This window comes from Lontra canadensis, unplaced genomic scaffold (assembly GCF_010015895.1).
Source record: "Lontra canadensis isolate GAN:19392208 unplaced genomic scaffold, GSC_riverotter_1.0 scaffold69, whole genome shotgun sequence".
Classification (NCBI taxonomy): Eukaryota; Metazoa; Chordata; class Mammalia; order Carnivora; family Mustelidae; genus Lontra; species Lontra canadensis.
The window spans coordinates 429368-445565 of NW_022631063.1; the positions used below are offsets into that span (position 1 = coordinate 429368).

The 16198-nt window shown below is 34.2% G+C and overlaps 1 pseudogene; it reads left to right on the forward strand.

Annotated features, from left to right (window-relative positions):
• Positions 1 to 14323: 14323 nt before the first annotated feature.
• On the forward strand, positions 14324 to 14898 carry LOC116880862 (annotated as a pseudogene).
• The last annotated feature ends 1300 nt before the right edge of the window (positions 14899 to 16198 follow it).

The following is a 16198-nucleotide window of genomic DNA, read 5'->3' on the forward strand; positions in this document are numbered from 1 at the left end:
AAGCTCCGTAGCCACCAACCAGCCATGCTCCTTCCAGCATATGCGGCCTACCTCCTCCTTTCTGTTCACTCTCGGTTTTTAAATGCAAATCTTCATCATTTTTCAACGAAAATGTTCTTCCAAACTGCGACTTCCCTCCAATCTTTAAAGTTGTTTTATGAGATTAACAGTTCATTCGAGGTAAAAGGAGAAAAGAGAGGAGAATTCTCAGGTGAAGGAGACATAGGTATCTGTGTCCAAAGCAGAAGGCATCCAGAGCAATGAGATGGCTAAAGGGAGTATTAAAGAGAGTGGTAAGAGGAACTGGAACTAAAAAGAAGAAAGGGGCTAAAATTCAAGGGTCACAGTGACTACTCTAAAACACACATGGGCTAGCATTCTCTTAAACACTTTTCATCTCTCAGAACATTCTGGTATAACTGAGCAGGAGTAGACGAACCCAGTGAGAGTTGCTGAGGTGATAAGAGGAGCTGTTGGTAGAAATGTAACCAGAATCACCAGCCATGGCTACAAAATAATAATAATAATAATTATTATTATTATTATTCATTGTTATCACCATTTTGTCTCCTTATGTATTTTATTGGGAATTTGGGACACACCCGCTTTTCCTGCCCATTCTCTTTTCTTATCTTCATTTCATTTATAATTTATTATGAATACATTCAAGACATTTAAGAGATTCAAAAAGATACAAAGAACAATTAAACGAACACCCATTAACTCACCACCCATCTTAAAACACAAAATTCCAAACACCATAGAAATTGAAGCACTCATCCTGTCCCCTCTTCTCCTCTTGACTCCCAGATAGACGTAACCCACTATTTGGAAGTCGGGGTTCTTTCATTCTCATGTGTATTTAATTTTAATGACAAAATTACAGCACCTCTCACTCACCTAACATTGTGTCCCAGCTGCACTGACCAATTGCTGAAGACAGAAACTTAGCAGTAATGCTCCATTCATCACGTTTCCTCATCCTATGGAATAATGGTGTGTTGTGTGTCTGCGTACCAGGGAGAGGTTATGGTGCACATTTCTTCCCAAATTTGTATTCAGTGTGAGATTGGTATGGGGGGAGTAGTCACACCATGAACACTGGCAATCATTACAAATTGAGGGTCTTCTCCCACCCCCCAACTCAGTCCCTTAGAGAATGGGTCCTCAAAGCTTTACCAAGATGCTCCTGCTCATCTCCCACATTTAATTACTTCTATTAGTTCTCCCTCCAGACTACATTTCAGATTTCCCAGTGGATCCCAAATCCATTGGCACCTCCCTAGCCAAATTTCTTTTATATCTCCTCTTCTTTTTATTATGAGAATTTTCGAATGCAAGAAAGTAGAAAGAATAGCATAAGAAACTCCTATACCCCTGTCACACAACCTCAAGAATTATCAATATTTTGCCAGTGTTATAGTATTTAACCCCCTCCCCGTCTTCAGTCATTTGTTTGCTTTCCGTGAAGAAAGGCTAGAGTAATTTGAGAAAATCCTATATCATTCACCCATAAATTCTCAATATACATATCAAAATTATATATATATATTTACACACACATTTATATATATTAAATTATATATACACATTTAAGTATATATATACACATATATAAACAAATTATATATATACATTATATATATACAGACATATATATACACATACATATGGCCATTATCACTCTCCCATATTAACAACTATTCCTTAGTATTATTTAACACCCATATTATTTTCAAACTTTTCCTGTTTTATCAAAATGTATTTCTATCATTTGAATCAAGATCCAAATGAGGACCACAGCTGCATTTAATTGTTATGTCTTGGGGGACACATGCCTTTATTAGGTAGGTCTTTTTTAAATTCTGTAACAAATCGCTTCCTTTTTTTTTTTTTAACAATTATCTGATAGAGACACCGAATAATTTGTCCTATAGAAAGTTTCACATTTTGCACTTAATGCACAGTTTCCCCCATATTTCTTAGTAACTGGTATTTAGATTAATATGAGATTTCATAGATTCAGGCCCAGTTTTTAGTTAAGACTAATTCAGGGTGGTTCTTTCTACCACAGCAGACCAGGATTAGTGGGCTCAAATGTTGTCAGCCTGACCCATGGATTATACAGTTCTTATTTTCAGTTAATGGTTTTAGTATCTTTTTTAAAAAAGATTTTACTTGTTTATTTATTTATTTATTTATATGACAGAGAGAGACACAGCAAGAGAGGGAACGCAAGTAGGGGAAATGGGAGAGGGAGAAGAAGGCTTCCCGCTGATCAGGGAGCCTGATGTAGGGCTGGATCCCAGTTCCTTGGGATCAGGACCTGAGCCGAAGGCAGACGCTTAACAACTGAGCCACCCAGGCGCCCCTGGTTTTAGTATCTTTTGATGATGGTTGTTGTCTGAATGCATTTTATTAAAGAATGCAAAATGGTGATTTTTCTAATTCTTTAATTTTGTTATTTTTTAATGAGAATTCTATAAAAAAATCTTTCACCAGCTATTTAGACTCAGAAGAACGACCTGTACAGTAAAAGTATAACAAAGACTTTCTTCTTTCCTTATATTTATCATTTTTTTGAGTAATGGTGATATCCTAGCAATCTTCACTGATAATAAACATTTTAAAAATCCTTTACATAGAAAAAACATTAAACCTATAAAAAGTTGAAACAATAGTGCAATGAACACTCATACACTTTTCCCTTTCTAGGGGCACCAACTGGTAACATTTTGTCACACTCATACCCCTTTCCATCAGCCTTTGAGCATTTCCTTATTTTCAGGCACAAGCTTGCCTTGCACTTTACATCCCTTAGGGGAACCAAACATTTCTCTGAGGAACTCTTGATTTTTTGGTGGGAAATGGTATTTGAAATCCTGTGTGTGTGTGTGTGTGTGTGTGTGTGTGTGTGTGTGTGTGTTATGGCTTGTTAAATTAACATTTGTTAAGTAAAACCCACGGGTGTGGAATGGGGACCCAAGTTTCAAGAAAAGACCAAAGACTGCAAGAGAAAGTGAAATAGGGAGGTTTGTTACTCACATGTCCTGGAGGAGGGGGACACAACATGTTTTGGGGGGCCACTCGGGAGGTCAAGGCAGGTGCAGGCAGACAGACAGCAGGACCACCTGGGACGCAAGCCTTTGTTAGGGTTTAAGGGAGAAGTGCTTCGTGGTTGCTGCATGATCAATTCAAACCAAAAGAACAGGGTTTTGGTAAGCCCCATGGGGCCTTATTTTGGTGGTGCACAGGGGGAAGAGTGCAGGCAGTGGAAAGAATGATTTTTATCAAGAAAACTGTTGGAGTACACATAGCAGGGATTTACATTTACTTGTAATTCTGCAGCTGCTATCTGGGCATGCGCTCTGGGAGGGGATGGGGTCTTGTATATTACGCAGTTTAGCCAAACACTCAGCAAATACATGCATACATGTACACATCTATCTAATTCATGTATGAGTATATGCACAAAAACACATGTACTCATGCACACATACACATACTAATACCTTCAAGTCTGCCTTGTGATTCTTCACCTTTCTGAGGCCATATTTGTTTCTCCTTTCTCATGCATGGAGAACCGGATTCCAAACAGTTTTAGAATGATTATGCTAGTAATACTCCTAAAAACAAGCCTATCTTAATGAACTAAAACTCTTCCTTTTGTAAAATGGCTATATATTTCTCTACTTCGTATCTGTTCATTCACCCAGGAGCCAGTAGATGGATATTCAGATTGTTTCTGGTTTTTTACAATAAACAAACGATATCCACAAGGAATAAGCTTATTCATATGTAGTTTTAAAATTTTTGAGTGTGTATCTTTAGGGTAAATTTCTAGAACCAGGGCTGTTTGAGTCAGAGGACAAATGTATAAGTAGTTTTGGTTTTCCTTCACAAGGGATAATAACAGTTTGCAATCTCATCTGCAGTGTTTTGAAGACTGTACCCACATCCTTGTCAATAGAATGTACTGCCAAGCTTTCGAATTAGAAATACTATCTCAGTATAGTTTTATTCTTACACATTTTGCATATTTTAATTAATTAATTAATTAATTTTTAAAAGATTTTATTTATTTATTTGACAGAGAGATCACCAGTTGGCAGAGAGGCAGGCAGAGAGAGAGAAAGGGAAGCAGGCTCACTGCTGAGCAGAGATCCCCATGCGGGGCTTGATCCCAGGACCCTGAGATCATGACCTGAGCCCAAGGCAGGGCTTAACCCACTGAGCCACCCATGTGCCCCTTAAATTTGTTTATTAAGGCGTAATTTATATACAGGGAAATACATGGATCTATAAATGTATGCACCCATGTAACCACTATCTCACTCAAGAAATAAGACATTCCCATCACTCCGGAAAGCTGTCTTGTGCCCATTTCTACTCAAATTCCACACCCTCTTCACCAGCGGCAACCCCAAAGCTAATCTACCACCACTGCTTAGTTTGTACTGTTCTTAAACGTCAATTTATAAATAGAATCATGTAGTACATCATATTTCGTATCAGGCTTCTTTTGTGCAATACGTTATTCGTGAGGTGTGTTGCTGCACATATTAATAACTTGTCCTTTTTATTGCTGTGTAATACTTCATTGTAGAAGTACCCCGGTTTTTCTGTCCATACTTCCGTTGATGGATATTTGGGTTGTTCCTAATTTTTTGATTATTATAAAAGTCACTAGGAACATCCTCGTTCAAATCATATTCATTCATATACACTCTTATTTTTTAATGGCTATGTAGTTCTCCCTTTTGTCAGTGTAACCTGATTCATTCAGGTAGGTATGGATGTTTAGGTTGTTTATAGCAATCTGTTCCCTTTAGTTAATATATATGTAGTAGGTGCATGTTTAACTTTATAACAAATTGCTAGTTTTCCTAAGTGGTTGTTCCATGTAATACTACTACCAGAAATGTATGAGAGTTCTAGCTGAGAATTCTACATCTTTGCCACCGTTTAACCTCCTGGCTTTTGTAAATTTGATATAAATGTGTAATGCATTTGAATTGAATTTTTATTGGATTCTAAATTGAATTTTTATGTGAGAAATAGGTGTTGATTTTTGTCCAAAAACCTATGCAGAATGTGTGGGATTTTTTTTTCTTTTTAGATCTCTTAATATGCTCTATTATATTAGTCAATTTCCTAATATTATATTATAATATTATAATATATTATATATTATAGCTATAATATATTATATATAATATAATATATTATAGTTATAATATATTATAGTTATAATATAATATATATATTAGTTGATTTCCTAATGTTGAACCATCCTTGGCAATTTTGGGATCAATTACCTTTGGTCACAGTGTATTAATAACTTTTGGTCATAGTGTATTAGTATTTTTAATATGCCCTTCAATTCTATGCTGATATATTTTTAAGATTTTAAAATCAATATTCATATGTGAAATTAGTCCATATCTTTCTTTTTCTGTCTTTATCAAGTTTAGGAATTAATGTATAATATATTAAACACTGTATAAATAAAACTAGGACATTTTCCTCCTTTTTCCCCCCAACATCGTAATTCCCCATAATTTATGAAGTATCATGATTACTCATTCTTTAAAAGTTTAATAGAAGTTTCATGTGAAACTATCTGGACTTGATGCCTTTTTATGAGGTAGTTCTGGGATACTTATCTTCACTTATTTTATGGAAATTGATTTATTTCAGGTTTTTAAAATCTCTATTTGTGTTGATTTTTAATATTGTATTTTCTTCAAAATGTTATCCATTTCTTCTAGATTTTCAGATATATTTGTTCAGCATTTTTAATAGTCTCATTTGTTTTAATTTTATCTGTCTCAATGGTTGTTTTCCAATTCTTTTTATTTTATATATTATCATTTCCTTTTATTTCTTCTTTAGGGTGGCTAGTGGTTTTCTATTTTGTTATTTCTTTCCATGAAATCATAATTTTGATTTAATAATCTTGTTTTTTACCTTGTTTTCTGTATAATTTCTTACTGTTTTAAATTTTATTATTCCTTGTGAGAGTTTAAAAAATTGTTGATGTGTTTTGAATTTTATCAAATGTATTTGCTACATTTACTGAGACCAGCATGTAAATTTTTCCTATTTATTTCTGTTAATGTTTTGGAATTACAGTAATCTTGTTTTTGCAAATAACAAACCATCCTGGAATTCCTAGAATATACCTTGTTTCTCTGTACTGTAATATTCCTTTTATATAGTGCTAGATTTTTTTTAATATTGCTAGATTTGTTCACTGATGTTTGTATAGGATTTTTCACCTATGTTCATGAATCAGACTGGTCTGTTGTTTTCCTTTACTGCAAAATCTTTGTTAGGCCTTTGTAATAAGTTATACTTTTCTTATAAAATGAGCTGGGAAATATTATTTGTTTTTTCCTTATTTTGACGAGTTTATGTAATGATGTTTTTCCTTCTTTAAATATTTAGAATTCACTTGTTAAGCGAATTTGGGTCTGGACCTCTTTTCTGGAAAAGTTGTTTTGAAGGGGAGTTTATCAATAATAGATTCAATTTCCAAACTAGGGAACTATTAAAATTTTCCAATTATTTCTATTTTAGTTACATTTTTAGAAGAAATTCATCCATTTCATCTAATTGTCAAATTTATCAGCATGTAATTTTACATAGTATATTCTTATTACCCTTTTTTTTGTCTGTAGCATCCTTAGAGATGTCCCCTTTTATTATGGATAGTTTTTCCTCCTTTTTTCTTTCTTAGTCTTATTAGTGATTCATCTAGTTTATTTATTTATTTTTTAATATTTTATTTATTTATTTGACAGAGAGAGAGAGAGAGAGATCACAAGTAGGCAGAGAGGCAGGCAGGGGGGGGGGGGGAAGCAGGCTCCCTGCCGAGCAGAGAGCCCCATGCGGGGCTCGATCCCAGGACTCTGAGATCATGACCCGAGCCGAAGGCAGAGGCTTAACCCACTGAGCCACCCAGGCGCCCCGTGATTCATCTAGTTTAATAATCTAGTTAAAGAACCAATTTTTGGCTGCATTAATTTTTATTGCCAATTTTTAAAATTTATAATTATTTTCTCTCATCTTTTAAATTTTCCTTTATTTTACTTTTTGAGATTTGGTGTCCTTTTTGATATAAAAACTTTGACTATTGATTTTCAAACTTTATTCTTTCCTAACAAATCCATTTAAAGCTATATTTTAACCTTAAAACCTGCTCTAGTTATTTCTTTCGTCTTTATTGTATATTCATTACCATAGAGTTCAAAAGCCTTTTTAAATTTTTTTTATGATTACTACTTTGACCCATGTGTTATTTAGAAGTTATTGCCTAGTTTCAAGCATTAAGAATTTCTAAGGTATCTTTTGTTTTTGATTTCTATCTTCATTCCACTGTGGTTAGAATCTTTGAAATTTATTGAAGACTTGATCAGCAGAAAGATAATTTAGTAAATATTCTCTGTGCAATTTGAAAGAATATTCATTCTGTTGTTATAAGGTATGATGTTTTATGTGTTAAAATTATTTTGCTGATTGAGTTCATCATTTTTTATTCATTTTTCAACTATTGTTCTGTCAACTATTGGCCAAGTTATTTGTGTCTTTCACTATGATTGAAATTTTCTCTACTTTTAATTTCATTTTAGACCTAATCTACTTTTGTATAGATGCTTTTTGTTGCATAAAAATTTAGAGCTAATATGTATCCCCAATGGACTGATTACCTTATCAAATTTAAATGCTTCTCCAGTAACCCTGGTTTCTTTAGAATCTACTTCCTGTTATAAAAATCCACACAAACTTTCTTGTGTAAGCATTTGCATGTTGCAAACTTTTATTAGTCTTTTTACTTTAGCTTCTTATGTCTTTATGTATAGAATAGTAATGGTTGGATTTTTTTTAATCCAATTAGATAACTAAGGCTTCAATATGAATATTTAATTCATTTGCATTTAGTGTAAAACTAGTATAATTGGGATTACATCTGCCATCTTATTGTGGTTCTGTTACAGTTGACTCTCATTATTTGCTGATTCCATATTTGCAAATTCACCTACTGACTAAATTTATTTGTAACCCCAAAATCAACACGGCAATTTCATGGTTATTCATGGACATGCACAGCGTGGTGAAAAATTTGAGTAGATCTATGCACACATTCCTGAGGTCAAAAAAGGTGATGTTCTGGCTTCTTCTTTTAGCTCTCATACTGTAAGTACATGTCTTTTTGTAATCTATTTAATGTCATGTTTTCCACATTTTTTGTACTTTTGTTGGTGACTTTGCTATTTAAAATGGTCCCCAAGTGTAGTCCCAAAGTGTTGTCTAGTGTTTCTAAGGGCAAAAAGTAGCTAAATTTCTGGATTCATGAGATTATGAATGAATTTTGGAAAAAAAAAAAAAAAAAGCATAAGGATAGTATTGTTGCAAGACTGAAAACTGAAGACTGTGGTCGAGTTACCCAGGGTCAGGAAAATGTGAAACCCTTCTCAGTTGATGCTAGCTGGCTTACATGTTTCAGAAGGTGATATGGTATGGAAAATGGCAAACTTGTAAGTAAACAAGGCAAGTTGTAATCAGGGACTGTAGAAAAAATTTTAAAATACCTGCTAAATGTTATAAGAAAAAGAATTTATGGAAGAGGAGCTTCTTAAGGCTTATGAGAATGATTTGTTTTACAAGGACATTGGCAACAAACCTACATAAAGCAAATGGTGTTTTTGTTGACAAAAATGGAGGCTTGTGGGAACTAAACTCTTAATTTCCCCTAGGAGTTCAGTGTTCATAGTGATTTTATGTAACATATCTACTATGAATTAACAAGAACTGATGTATTTGTCTTGTTTTCTTTCTGAAATCTATTGATTTTGTATGTTTATTTTATATTTTCTAATATACTAACTTATCTTATTATTTTTAGTATTTTTTCCATTTATTATTTTAAGTTATTCAGATATACAAACATACCATCTTTAAGTGGATACAGTTATATTCTTTTTGGTGTGTATTTTCTCTTACTTAATTATCTTAATTTTAAAAATTTCTTAATACCTCCAAGACAATGTTAAATGGTAACCAAAGTAATGGGTAATTTTTCTTGTTTCTGAATCTAATGGGAATTTCTCCAATATTTAGCACTAAGTAAATTGCAAACTTTTGGGCAAGTATATGTTTTATTGTATTTGAAAAAAATCCATTAATTTCTATCTTATCATGGATGAGGGTTCAGTATTGTCATGTGACTTTTTGGCATCTGGGGAGATGATATTTTAGTTTTCTCATGCCTATTGATATGATGAATTATATTAAAGGGCTTTCTAATATTGAATTGCTTTATATCCAAAGAGTGATCTCCATTGGACATTATACACACACACACACAAACACATACACACACATAGTTTTTGTGGGAAAATACACAAAACATTAAATTTACCATCTTAACCATTTATAAGTGTACATAGAGTGTAGAGGCCATAAATACACTCATGTTGTTTTGCAACCATCACCATTACCCATCCGCATAACTCTTGAAAAACTAAAATTCTGTACTTACTAAACAACTTCCCATACTCCCCTTCCTCCAGTCTCTGACAACCACCATTACCATTTTTGTCTTTATGATTTTAACTACTCCAAGTACATCAAGTAGAATCATATAGAATTTCTCTTTTTGTGACTGACTTATTTCAGTCATAATGTCAATTTTCACCATGTAGTAGCTTACTGCCGAATATCCTTTATTTTTAAGGCTGAATCACTTTCTTTTTTTTTTTTTTTAAGGATTTATTTACTTATTGTGTGTTTGAGAGAGAGAGAGCACATGAGCAGAGGGGAGGAGCGGAAAAAGAGGGAGAAGCAGACTCCCCACTGCACGGAGCCTGATGCTGGGCTCCATCCCAGGAGCCTGAGATCATGACCTGAGTGGAAGGCAGACACTTAACTGACTGAATCATCCAGGTGCCCCAAGGCTGAATCACTTTCTATTATATGAATATGACACATTTTGCTTATCCATTCCTCAGTCAATAAGCACTTGGGTTGTTTCCATGTTTTACTACTGTGAATAATGCTGCTATGAATACGCATGGACAAATATCTCTTAGAGATCATGCTTTTAATGATTTGGGGTATCCAGAAGTGGAATTGCTGGGTTTTACAATAACTCTATTTTTAACTTTTTTGGGAACTGCCACACTATTTTCCACAGGAGCTATAACATTTTACATTCCCAACAATAGTGCAGAAGTGTTCTGATTTCTTCATGTTATATTATTTTTAATGGAAAGTTGGATTCTTTTTTAAAGATATTTGAATCTAGGTTTATAAGTGAAATTCATCTGTAGAATTTTGTGCAATTTGTTTTCATTTTTGATTTTAAAAAATTTTTAAAATTATTTACTTATTTTAGAAAGAAAGAGAGGGGAAGGGGCAAAAGGAGAGAGATTCAAACAGACTCCACACTGAATGCAGAGCCCAACACTGCACTTGATCTCAAAACTCTGGGATCATGACCTGAGCGGAAGTCAAGAGTCAGACATTTAACCAACTGTGCCACCCAGGACCCCCTTATTTTCATATTTTAGTACCAATGCTATACTCATTCATTTCAGGAAAAGAATTTACAAGCTTTGTATATTTTCAGTGGTCTGGAATAGCTTAAATATTATTACTTGGTGCTTCAAGGTTAAGTAGAAATTCATTATGAAGTCATCTGGTTTTTTGTAGGGACATCATTTTTTTTTGTAGGGACATATTTAAAACTTTTCTCTATTCTTTAGTGGAAAATGATCTCTCTAGACTGTCCATCTATATTGGGGACAATTTTGGTAAATAGTATTTTCCTATAAAGTTATTTTTTAAATGTTTTTAGATGTATAGACAGAGAGTTGTCAAAATAGTCTCAAGTTTTAACTTTTTTTTTTTTACTTTGTAATTATTTACCTTTATCATTTCTTATTACGGTATTTATATTTTCTCTTTAAAAAAGAAAAGTGGGTTTTTCAGTAATTTGTCAATGTGTCAATTTTGCTGTTTTTTCTTCCAAAGACCCAGTATTTTTATTTCATCATAGGTTCTATTATTTGCTTTCTATCTCATCATTGTTTGTTTTTTTCTTTATTATTTCTTTCCTTTACTTTTCTCCTGTTTACTTTGAATCTTTTTTTAGCTTTTTGAGTTGCACATTTAACCTATTTTCAATGGATTTTTTGGTAATCAATTACAAATATTTAATAGTGAGAATTTCCCTTGCAGCTGTGATTTGACAATGTTTTTTTTTCAATTCTGATGTGTAACACTGTCATTGTTGTTATTTTCTATAAACTCTGACAATTTTGTATTGTAAATCTTTTTCACCCAAGAATTGCTTAACATTATATAGTTTAATGTCCAAATGTAAAAAAAGCTTTTAAAAAGAAGTTTTTTAAAACTTGTTTCTAGTTTTGTTGCATTGTGTTCAGAGAACAATATTTGTACAAATACTGTAGTTTGCTTACTATGTGATCAATTTTTATGAATTTTCCATTTTGTTTTGGAAAACATGTATCCTCTTTCATAGAATTCATAGTTCAGTTTACATATATAGTATTTATCTTACTGATTATATCTTATTGATTATATCCTAATTTTTTACTGCTCTATCTTGGGTTAAGAGAGGAGGGTTAAGATTTTCCATTATTAGTGTATTTCTGACTATTTCTTCTTTAATCTCATCTAGTTTCTGCTTTGTGAAGGTGGTTGATGTGCCATTGGGTGCATAAATATCAGTAGCTGTTACAGATCTTCATTATGATTCCTAACACTTAAGATTTCAAAGTGTTCTTCTTTTCTTTACTTAATATTTTTTGCTTGAGATTTACCTTCTGATCGCAAAAGCACAGCTCTGCTTTCTTTCTTTCTTTTTTTTTTTTAAAGAGAGAACACAAGCCAGGGGAGGTGCAGGCAGAGGAAGAAGCAGGCTCCCAGTTGAGCAAGGAGCCCAATGTGGGACTCAAGCCCACGACCCTGGATCATGACCTGAGGCGAAGGCAGACACCCAACAGACTGAGCCACCCAGGCGCCCCTCTGCTTTCTTTTATATGTGCTTGGTTCATTTCAACCAGAATCCTTTACTCCTTGATTCCCATTATTTAATTTTGGTTTTATAATTAAAGATGTAGAATGTTTATAGGAGTTTTATCTGAATATTCTCCAAAAATTTCTTGGGTATTTTCCTTTTATCATATTGAATTCAGAGGGAGTCCAGGGTTTTGTAAACCTTCCTGGACTTAAGTTAGGCCAACAAAACCCCAAACTACAAAGGTGACACTCACTAAAATAAGACTTTGGCATGAACCCCTGACTGTGGTAATATGCCTTTTGATTTTAATTCCCTACATAATATTCATTTTTTCCCTTTTCCTAATAAATATATTCCTGATTCTGCATGCTGCTGAAAGATAGCATTTCCCAGCCTCCCTTCTAGCCAGGATGTAGTCATGGGACACATTATCTGGCTAGCAAGACATGATTGAAAAGCTGAGGATTTCTGAGAATGTTTCACTTTTTCAAAATTGTGCATTCTGTTCTTGATTGTTAATTCTCATTTTCTATATATCTTATTCTTGTTTCCTTCCTCTTTCTCCTCCTACTCTTTTTTTCTTCTTCATTTTCATCTTCCATAGAAAATGAACAGGAAACGGAGATGGAACAGTCATTTTTCAATCTTAAGGTGACCATGGGAAGAAAACTATTTGTTAATGATGGCAAATCTGGAGGATAAATACCATGTGTTATTACTGACATGTTTGCTTTTGGACTCCCTGCCTCTGGACTTCTTGATATGTAAAAAAGTATAAACACCCATGTAGCTAACTCCCTGTGATTGGGTTTGCATTACATACACTTAAACATATACATAACTAATAAATTCAACTTCATTTCTACACTTACATGGCTTCTTCCTTAGCTTTATTTCCCATTGTCATCCCTTAGTTTGCCTCTTGAACTTAAGGGAAAATTAATTTTCTCTGCTTTTGACTTTTAACATTCCTTTGGGCTTGACTCACATTCTGTCTTATCCTCCCTTTTTCCATTCAACTCAACCACATGCCAATTTTCTTAGTTGACTATTTCTCCTTTGTAGGACATACCATGGTTCTGAAGGCTGCCACTTAACTGGAACATACAGAGATGTTCTCAAGCTTTTGACTCTAATCTAATGAGAATACAGTTTCTGAACCAAATTTCAGTTCCAAATGGAGCCTTTTAAGTCATCATGGGTACATTGGTTTTGGAGTGGTAAAGACCACAATTTGCATACAAGAAAACATGGTAGACATCTCCGCATCAGGCCCACAGGCACTCTCAATGCCCCAAGAGTTAAATCCACACCTTGTTCAACTCTATGTCTGGTCCCTGGTATGTGTTCCCTAATGCAGTGTGTGGGAGAGTCAGCTCTGCTAAATGGAGCACGCTCAGAAAATCAGACCAGGGTTTACGAGCTAGAGAGAAATCACAAACTTGAGCTGTAGCGCCACCTTTTGGAAAACAAAAGATAGGTTTCCGGTAGCCCACACGGTGCGTAAGAACCAAAGACAAAAGCTTAAGAATTCTTCCATGAGAGGAAGTAAGAAGTGTGGAGTAGGTATAACTATAGAAGGTCAGAGAAACCTCTCATAATAACAGGACCACGAACAATATATCCCATCTGAAGGCAACTAGTAAAAATTTGATAAGGTGTCTACTACCGCGAATGTGAAAGCAGCAATACAAAACTCTAAAAGCATGAAGAAGCATCAAGGACACATATCATCACTGAAAGATAATCTTCCAATTGTTGAGAACTCAAAGACACAGAATTTTGCAATCTAGCTGATAAATAATTCTAAATTGCTGTTTTGAGGTAACTCAACAAGCTGCAAGAAAACATGAAGATAATTCAACAAAATCAGGAAAGCAACATATGAACAAATTGAGGAATTTAGCAAAGAGATCGAAATCATAAAAGGCCAAAACACAAATTCTAGAGCTGAAAAAAATCAGCGAATGAAATGAAAAATAATACAATAGAACGTATCTACAGAAATGTAACTATTACAGTTTGCTAACAAATACAAAATATAAAGAAGGTAAATTGTGACATCAAAGATATAAAAGGGGAGGAGTGAAAGGGTAGAGCTTTCGTATGCCATTGAAGTTAGGTCCTATCAAGTTAAAATGGACTGTTTTATCTATGAGATGTTTTCAGGTGAACCTTCTGTTAACCACAAAGCAAAAACCTACAGTAGATTCACAAAAGATAAAAAAGGGGGAATCAGAACAGAAAAAGAAGCTGAGCCCTGTCTAATCCAGAATGGCTATGCTGATCTTTGTTGTTGAGGGAAATGGGGATCCAGGTACCTGTGTAGCTCCCAAGGATGGACTGGAATCTGGACTTCAGCCAGAGCCTTAGACAGGACACCAAGGTTTCAATGCCATGTGTTGGCAAAATGTTTGGTGCTCCACAAGTTTTACCTAAAGCTGCCAGAACTGTTAACATAACAGAAATGTCAGTAAAGACTAATGGGCTCCTCAAACAGACAAGACAGCCTTCTCTGTGAAACAGGATCAGGAAAAAGCAAGAAGCTCTGTTCCTGCCTTGGATGATGCTGATCCAGAAATTGAAAAATTCATTCCCTTAAATCCTCTAGATTTTGAGAGTTTTGACCTGACTAAAGAATATGAGATGGCACAGCTCCCCTTGAATAGAGTGCCTCCCATAAGCCTTGATGAGAAAAGGAAACTTGAAAAACTGTTACACCTGGCTCCTCTTCCCCTCCAAAAATGCCCTCTTCACTGTGGAATTAGAATCTGCTGTAACCTCCTTCAAGCATTCTGTGGGCTCTGGATGTCAAATTGGCACCCCCTTGTTATGACTTAAATATTTAAGTTTCTTAGCACTTTATAGTGTGTGTGTGTGTGTGTGTGTGTGTGTGTGTGTGTGTTTATACTAATAGAGCCATTCTGTGTTTAACAGAAAAAAAATGGAAAATCACCAATTAACAAAGGGAAGCAGAAACAGAGGGATAAAAAATAATTGAACTACAAAACAGCCAGGAAACAATGAATAAGATGGCATTAGTAAGTTTCTACATAGCAACAATTACTCTAAATGTAAATGGATTGAATTCACCAATCAAAAGGCATGGAGTAGTTGTAATGGATAAAAAACCAAGACCTAACTATATGTTGCCAATGACAGACTCATTTCAACTTTGAGGACTCACATAGGTTCAAAGTGAAGGAATGGAAAAAGATGTTCTGTTCAAGTGGTATCCAAAAGAAGGTGGGAGGGTAGCTATATTTACATCAGACAAAATACACTTTAAGCCAAGAGAGAAAGAAGGCCATTAAATAATAATAAAGGGGTCAATTCATTGAAAAGATATAATAGTCATAAATATACACACACCTGACATAGGAGCTCCTAAATATATTAAGCAAATGCTAACATATCTAAAGGTAGAAATAGACAATGATGTAGTCATAGCAGGGGACATAATACCCAAGTTTCAGCAATGGACAGATTATCCAGACATATAATATCAACTAGGAAATGTTAAACTTGAACCATACATTAGACTAAATTGACCTAAGACATTTCTAGAACATTCCATCCAACAGAAGCTGAATACACATTCCTAAGTGCATATAGAACATTTTCCAGAACAGGTCATATAATAGGCCACAAAACAGATCTCAGCAAATTTAAGAAGGCCAAAATCATATCAACTATCCTTTCTGGCTTGAAGCTGGAAATCAATAACAAGAGGAAAGCTGAAAAATTTACAAGTATGTGGAAACTTAAACCACACATTCCTGAACAACTAATAGATCAAAGAAGAAATCAAAAAGGAAATTACAAAAAAAAAATCATGAAACAAATGAAAATGGAAACACAGCACACCAAAATGCATGAGAGGCTGCAAAAGCAGTTCTTAGAGGGAAGGATAGAGTGACAAATGTTTGTACTGAGGAAATCGAAAGATCTCAAATAAATAACCCTAACTTTACATCTCAGGATCTAGAAAAACAAGAACAAAGTACACCCAAAGTTGGCAGGAGTAAGGAAATAACAAAGATCAGAGTGGTAATAAGTGAAATAGAGACCAGAAAAACAATGGAAGGATCAACAAAACTAAGAGCTGTTATGTTTTCTTTTTTAAGATAAACAAAAATGACTAAAAGT